This window comes from Tiliqua scincoides, chromosome 3, assembly GCF_035046505.1.
Source record: "Tiliqua scincoides isolate rTilSci1 chromosome 3, rTilSci1.hap2, whole genome shotgun sequence".
Taxonomy (NCBI): domain Eukaryota; kingdom Metazoa; phylum Chordata; class Lepidosauria; order Squamata; family Scincidae; genus Tiliqua; species Tiliqua scincoides.
Window position 1 is genome coordinate 49529096 of NC_089823.1, and position 7746 is coordinate 49536841.

The 7746-nt window shown below is 44.7% G+C and overlaps 1 pseudogene; it reads left to right on the forward strand.

Annotated features, from left to right (window-relative positions):
- The first annotated feature begins 333 nt into the window (after positions 1–333).
- On the forward strand, positions 334–454 carry LOC136646330 (5S ribosomal RNA; annotated as a pseudogene).
- Positions 455–7746: the final 7292 nt, after the last annotated feature.

Consider the following 7746-nt stretch of genomic DNA (forward strand, 5'->3'; position numbering starts at 1 on the left):
AGCTAAATCAATCAGCTTTATGATAGTTTTGCAGACTCTGGATGTATCTTCATACCGCTTTCAGGCAGGAATTTGTTGGGGCATCAACATCTCAGGAATACAGGAATCGAAGAAGAAAGAGGTAAAGAGAAAGAGCCAGTCAGTCTGTATTGATTACACAAATGTAAGTTATGTCATGGATCCTAGAAAGCTTATGTCACGCATGCCCAATCAAATCCCCTGCCACTGGTGCCAATGCAACTGCACCGTGGATGTGTGCACTGCATCCATTGGAAGCAGGGGCAATCAGGAGGCCCAGGCTGGGCCTTTTACAACAGAGCATAGCATAGGATTGCCTAGCAGCAACTGTTACCCTGCACATGCCCGATCTCATCTGAACTCGGAAGCTAAGCAGGGTCAGGCCTGGTTAGTACTTGGATGGGAGACCGCCTGGGAATACTGGGTGCTGTAGGCTTATACAATAGTCTTTCGAGACTGAAGGTTGCCAACCAATTAGTTGATTGATTAATCACAGGACGGCCTTAGGGCGCAATCCTAACTGGCACTTATGCCGGCATAGGAGCCTTGGGAGGGTTGCAAACATGCCATCAAGCACGTTTGTGCCTCCGTAGGAGGAAGCTGCATCAGCGCATCTAGATGCGCCGATGCATGGAGGCCAGCAGAAGCCTCCACGGCGGATTGCGCCCTTAGATTGTTTTGCTGCTCCTGTATGCAATCAGAGCCAGTCCATGGAATTGTGAGAATAATATTCTAATCTAGGCGAAACTGCTTTGTTCTAGAAGGTTGTTCATTCCTTTGTTTGCTTTATTTATTTTTCACATCACCCTTCCTCCAAGGAGCTCAGGGTGGTGTACACAGCCGCTCCCCTCTTTTTGTCCTCACAACAACCCTGTGAAGTAGGTGAGGCTGAGAGAAAGTGACTGACCCAAGGTCACCCAGGAGGCTTCGTGGCAGATGAGGGATTCAAACCTCCAGGTCTACCTCCCAAGCCACTACACCACCCTGGCTCTCTGCTGCTGTTGCTGCTGAGTTGCCTCAAGTGTCCGTATAGGGTCTATATGAGTCAGCCAGTGTCTTGGGACTCTGAAAAAGCCAGGCATTTACAACAGCTACTATGACAAGTCATAGCAGAGATGCCTACAGCCAGTGCTTGCATTTTGAAACATTTACATTGCAATTTGTCATCAGATACAGGAGCAAGCATCTTCCTTGCTTTGACTCCTGTCATGGGGAAAATGTCATGTGTTTGCAGTTTGGTGGGCTGATTGAAACTCACTTCTTTCCTATCATAGTAGTACTGGCATGTGATTGCATCATCTTAGATTCCATCTTGGGAAGGTGCTTGTTTGGAAGCTGCTTTGTGTGCTGCTGTGTGTGCTGCTGCCCACATAGACAATGACACTGTACTAAACTGTACTACCTCACTGAGAAGGCTTCTAGACTAGCGCGTAAATGGGTCCCTCCTAATCTATAAGGGACTGTAACTGGAATCTGTAACTGGAGGTTGTAACTGGAATCACCTTTGCTCTACCTTGAACAACCATCACAGATATGCTGCTGGTTGATGAACTGTCCTTCTTGGGAAGAGGACAAGATTAATATCATCCATTCACTGTTAACTTGGAGATCCTTGTGTGCCCTTAGCGTGCAGCCGGAGCTGTACTTGTGATACCAAGATTAGAAAAAGAGAAAATAATTTGGGGTCAAATTATATAACCATATTAGTGTGAGATAAGCACTCATAAATTTGCCTTGTTCACAGTGGATGCAGTCAAAATTAATGCACAAATCCTGAACGATGACTTGATAGGCTGTAGAGGTGATTCGTATAATTGCCATGATACTTTTATATATGATACTGTTGCAGTGTGTAGAATCCTTGTGGATCTGTTTTGTTGTATACAATGCATTATAAAGGAAAGCTTTCGCCATACAAGAAAGATTGATATCCTTTGCTTTGATTTAATAATACCGAATATATATGGGCTGGGTGGGAGGACTTAAGTGGAACACTGCAGCTGAGATGAAGATTTATGAGATGACTATACATTGAAGCACCCTACCACATAATTTGGATCAAATATTTAAATGAGAAGATGAAGTGAATGAAAAATGGCAAACATTAGCACCGTACTCACAAATGTTACGAAGCCAAGCTTCTGCAAAACTTCTGAATCAGACTCTTCAAAGGAATGTTTCAAGCGACTGAAATGCATATGCATTTTATATTTATTTGGTGTCCATATGTCTTCTGATATTTTATGGCTCCTGACATCACAAAGAATTGTTTAGAACAAAGAGGAAATGTCTTTTAAAGAAACTTTCATTTCTGGAATGTCAACATTAATCCAGTTTTGAGGTTGAAGGGATTAGTTGATTACTGCTGCTCTGGGATTGAAGTGTAAATTCATGCCAAAAGTTTAATTGCCACAGTAGAAATTTAAGAAAAGTAAGCAATGATATTCATTTAGGTTTACTTTTTAGTCTTTAGCGCTTCAATGTCAGTAAGTGTAAAGTCATGCACATTGGGGCAAAAAATCAAAACTTTAGATATAGGCTGATGGGTACTGAGCTGTCTGTGACAGATCAGGAGAGAGATCTTGGGGTGGTGGTGGACAGGTCGATGAAAGTGTCGACCCAATGTGTGGCGGCAGTGAAGAAGGCCAATTCTATGCTTGGGATCATTAGGAAGGGTATTGAGAACAAAACGGCTAATATTATAATGCCGTTGTACAAATCGATGGTAAGGCCACACCTGGAGTATTGTGTCCAGTTCTGGTCGCCGCATCTCAAAAAAGACATAGTGGAAATGGAAAAGGTGCAAAAGAGAGCGACTAAGATGATTACAGGGCTGGGGCACCTTCCTTATGAGGAAAGGCTACAGCGTTTGGGCCTCTTCAGCCTAGAAAAGAGACGCCTGATGGGGGACATGATTGAGACATACAAAATTATGCAGGGGATGGACAGAGTGGATAGGGAGATGCTCTTTACACTCTCACATAATACCAGGGGACATCCACTAAAATTGAGTGTTGGGCGGGTTAGGACAGACAAAAGAAAATATTTCTTTACTCAGTGTGTGGTCGGTCTGTGGAACTCCTTGCTACAGGATGTGGTGCTGGCGTCTAGCCTAGATGCCTTTAAAAGGGGATTGGACAAGTTTCTGGAGGAAAAATCCATTATGGGGTACAAGCCTTGATGTGTATGCGCAACCTCCTGATTTTAGGAATAGGTTATGTCAGAATTCCAGATGCAAGGGAGGGCACCAGGATGAGGTCTCTTGTTATCTGGTGTGCTCCCTGGGGCATTTGGTGGGCCGCTGTGAGATACAGGAAGCTGGACTAGATGGGCCTATGGACTGATCCAGTGGAGCTGTTCTTATGTTCTTATGTCTTCTTAACACTTTCCTCCAGAAAGGTAGCCCAATCCTAACTTACACTGGAATAGGCAAGCTTGTATCCAGCACAAGGTAGGTGCCGGCTGGAGGCAACTCGATATCTGGGGATGTTTTTCCTCTTATTCTATGTCCTACCCCAGCTACCCCTATAGGGCTACTCAAATCGCAACAGCGATTTTGCTGGCGCAAATCTGAGCAGCCCATTTAAGGCTGCAAGGCTCAGGAATGGGGGATAGGATGTGGCTGCACTACCGAGGCTGATCGCACCCCACTCCTGGGCCTGTTCCACCTCCCAGTCCACCCTCTCGCTGTCAAAAAAGCCCCATCTGCCTCCATTCCACCATTCCGCCACGCTCTTCCACCCCACCCCCCACTCCAGCCTGCCTTGACTGTCATGTTAATTGTGTCCGGGGTTGGATCTGGTGCAGGAAGGCCAGTGCTCAATGAGAGAGCAAAATCATGGGAAACTATTGTTGCCAACACTGCTAAGCCATATTGAACAAAGTGGGTTTACTTCTGAATAAACATGTATAAGACTGTACTATTAGCCATGTTGTTAATAGTGATGCATGAAAAGTTCATGGCTTGGGGAGAGAACTTTAAGTTGGGAATAATGTGACCCAATAGTGAATCAGGTCTGAGGCAACATCACCAGTCATCACAGGCACAACCCAGAGAATAAAATATATCTAACGGCAAAATAAAGAAAGCATTTCCTTCTTCACTGGAACTGGTAAGATTGTTAGATTTAAACCCCAGCTTTAATACTTTCAGAAAAACCTTTATACATTCATATTATTCAAATAAGTCCTGAACGCATATTACAGTGATTAGCATTCTTATGCAGATGTCATCAGAACACATGTCATTTAACAGAAGTAATCATTAATGTCACTCATTTATTGACTACTTTCATTGGGATGTTAATGCTTTTGGTTCAGACTACTTTTCTCTATCACTCTCCCTTCCACCACTTGTTCTTTGCTGATGGGCAATTTACCAGTTCGGTTCTCTGTGGGGTGGCTGATACCAGGCTGCTGTTACTTCTGTCTATGATGTGCTTGACAGATTTAAAGCCACTTTTGTTCTTGTCTTCTGTGAAAGACAATGAAGAAGTAAGCCTTTCCCTCAACTTTGATTGCTATGTATGAAGCTCTCTTTGTACTGGAAATGGCAGAAGCTCTTAGCATATGGGCTTCCATTTTCATGGTGGGTGCTTTTGTTGCCTCTCTTTCTCTCATGAGGCATTATATTTCAATCTATTTCTAACTAGCACAAGCTAGTTTAGCAGGTCCCACTTTGGGATGCTGCCCTCTGGGGCTGGAGTTGTAAGATAATTACAGGTCAGAGAGAAAGAGTGCAGGAAAATAATGAACCTACCAGGAATCCAGGGAACAATGCATGACTCACTGCTCAGTAATCATGAGGGAAAGGGGGAAATATGAAAGCATCTGCAGCAGTATAATTAGCAAACCACTGTAAGATTTATCTGTGGGCAAACACACTTTTAACATTTTCAAAGTATAACTATTTTCATGCATTTCTTTAAATTTTCAGAGGTCTTCTCATGTCTTGTCCAGAGCAAATGCTTGAGCTTTCTCAACCAGTCCATGGGCTTTTTCATGTCTTGGTGACCTTGCCTGTTCTCTCTAATAAATGTCTAAAGAATCTATCTTTAGAGATTACTCTTCATTATCAATGTTCCATTTAGGCTCTCATTGAGAACAACTGCGATATTTGAACAAACCACAATGCAAGTCCGAATAAGTGTCTAAAGATAAATCATGGCACCTTCTCTTAACAGCAGAAGAACATAAGAAAAGCCTTACTAGATCAGCAGGCTACCACAGGCGGCACCTCCGGAGAAGGGAACTTTCGTCCCCTTCTCCTGGGTAAGGGAAGTAGCCCCGCAAAGTTCGGCGGTAGGGTAAAGACATTTGTGTAGGGCGCCGAGCCCCACACGAACGGACAGGCTCTGCTCCACCGGACCCGCCCGCCTCCCTCCCTCCCTCCCAGCCGGCCAGCGCTGGGCTAGTACAGGCACTGGCCTGGCGGTAAGACTCGGAAACGAGCCTTACGGCACGTTTGCAACAATGCACGCCAGTGGTAAGGTGGCAGGCACTGTTCAGGATTGGGCTCTTAATACACTCTTCCTCTGAAACTGAGCATAACTGAAAGGGCATACTGCTGGGCTATCTCACGTTCCTGATGTCTCAAGTGATTGTATTAGTGTGCTACTTGGAAAACAAGCCCCACCCATCAAAGCAGATATTTTCTAGTATTCTTAAAAGAAAAAATGTGTCCAAAAATTTGTTCTGGATCTTATTTTGCCGTGACAGACCAGTGGGTTACTTCACTCTGGGCCAAATCCTGTGGGCCTGCTGCACTGCAGGAACTCACATTCTAGTGGCACGGTATGCTTTATGGTGGTGTCAAAAGACAACATACCATTCTGCACAGCCAGGCTGTGAAAGACATCCCAGCCCTGGTAAAACAATGTGGGGGCAGGTGCGGATTAGGCAGAGTGGAGCATGGAGGGCAGGAATTGGATGGAGACCAGAGCAGTGAGTGGTGTGCGTCAAGGTTGGGAAGAGGGCAGTATTGGTGGCATCTGCACCACCGATATCCTCTCCCCCTTTCCCAGCATCAGTCCACCTTCCTGCTGGCACAGGTCTGAGTAGACTCAGCAGGGCAGTGGAGGGGTACCCCCAGGCAAAGAGACAATTGTTCCCTTGCCCACAAGAGATCTCTGGGACTGCACCCTCCCACAAGATGCAGCATGTGCTCCAGTAGAACAGTCATATTGGTGAAAGAGGAGTTAGGATTGGGCTGTTTATATTTCCCTTATGACATAGGCAGGAGCTGTTCTGTAGCAGATCTAGTGATATCAGAAAGGAGTCAGAGAGACAGTCTAGATGGCATAAAGATATTGTACCCACAAGACAATGGAAATTGCATTGTTTCTTTATTTAAAAGATTTATATTCCACCTTTCCTACGCCAAGGCAAATGCCCAAGGCAGCTTACACATTCCATATTAAAATATACAGTAAGTGGGACAATAAATAAAATCATCAATAAAAACCAATGAAGGGTGCTTCTTAATTTCCTTGGCAGGGAATTCCACAATTGTAGCACCACTGCAGAGAAGGTTTGCTCTCATGCCACCATCCCTCTTACTTGGGATAAAGGTGGCCACTTGTAGGAGAGCCTGCTCAGATGAACCTAAGAGGGTGGGCTGAAATGTAAGAAAGAAGGTGGTCCCTCAGATAACCTGGATCTAAACTGCAAAGGGCTTTAAAGGTCAATGCCAGAACCTTTAGTTAGGCCTGGAAACAAATAGGCAACCAGTAACAGTCACTGGAGCAGCAGTCCAACAGAGTCTAAACTGCCTAGCTCCAGTAATCACCCTGGCTGCCATATTCTGCACTAACTGCAGCTTCTGAACTATCTTCAAGGGCAGCCCCAAGTAAAGTGTGTTACAGTAATCCAGTCTTGAAGTCACTAAGACATGAACCTCTGTGGTCAGGTCCAATTGACTCACATATGCCACAGCTGGCATACCCGCCAAAAATGGGCAAACACACCTCTAGCCACCACTGCCGCCTAGGTTTCCAGGGAGAGCTGCAAATCCAGGAACACTCCCAAACTGTGCACACATTTGTGTGTGTGTGGGGGGGGATTGTAACCCCATTCGGCATAGACAGATGACTCAAAACAACTTTGCTGAATGTTTACTGAACTGTTGCATTTAGAGCTCATTCAGGAATGTAGTGAGCCATTTGACCATATTCAGTCTGATAACCTCTTTCTGTAATACACACCTCTTCTGGATGTAGTCTACATAATATTGGCTATTCTATAGTGAAATTGTTGAAAATCTGACTTTGTAGCACTGTAGTGGGTTAGGTGACTTCTCTTACATTTCAATTCTATGATTTTAACATTGTCTGAATTCAGATAGGCCAAAGAAGACTTCAGTATGCATGGATTTATTTAGCATATTGCATGTTGTGATAGCACTGAGTTAATTTTTAACATGTGCAAAGTCATAGGATGCAGCCCTGAGAAAGTCACATCATTATGTCCAAATGAAATAAATAAGAATTATAAACTAGCACCCAGGGCTACAGCAGCACTGAAATGGCCACTGCTGTATCCACTGAGGCCAGGGAAGCAGCCAGAGGTCTGCTTGGGGTAAGGGAACAAACGTTTTTTTATCACATGTAAAGCCCAGGCAGGCCTACTGGGTCTACTCAGATCTGCGCCTGCTATTGAGCAAGCGCAGAAATGAGGAGACCTGTATTGGGTTTTTTGGCCAGGGAGGGAGCATAGGATACAGTGGCAGAG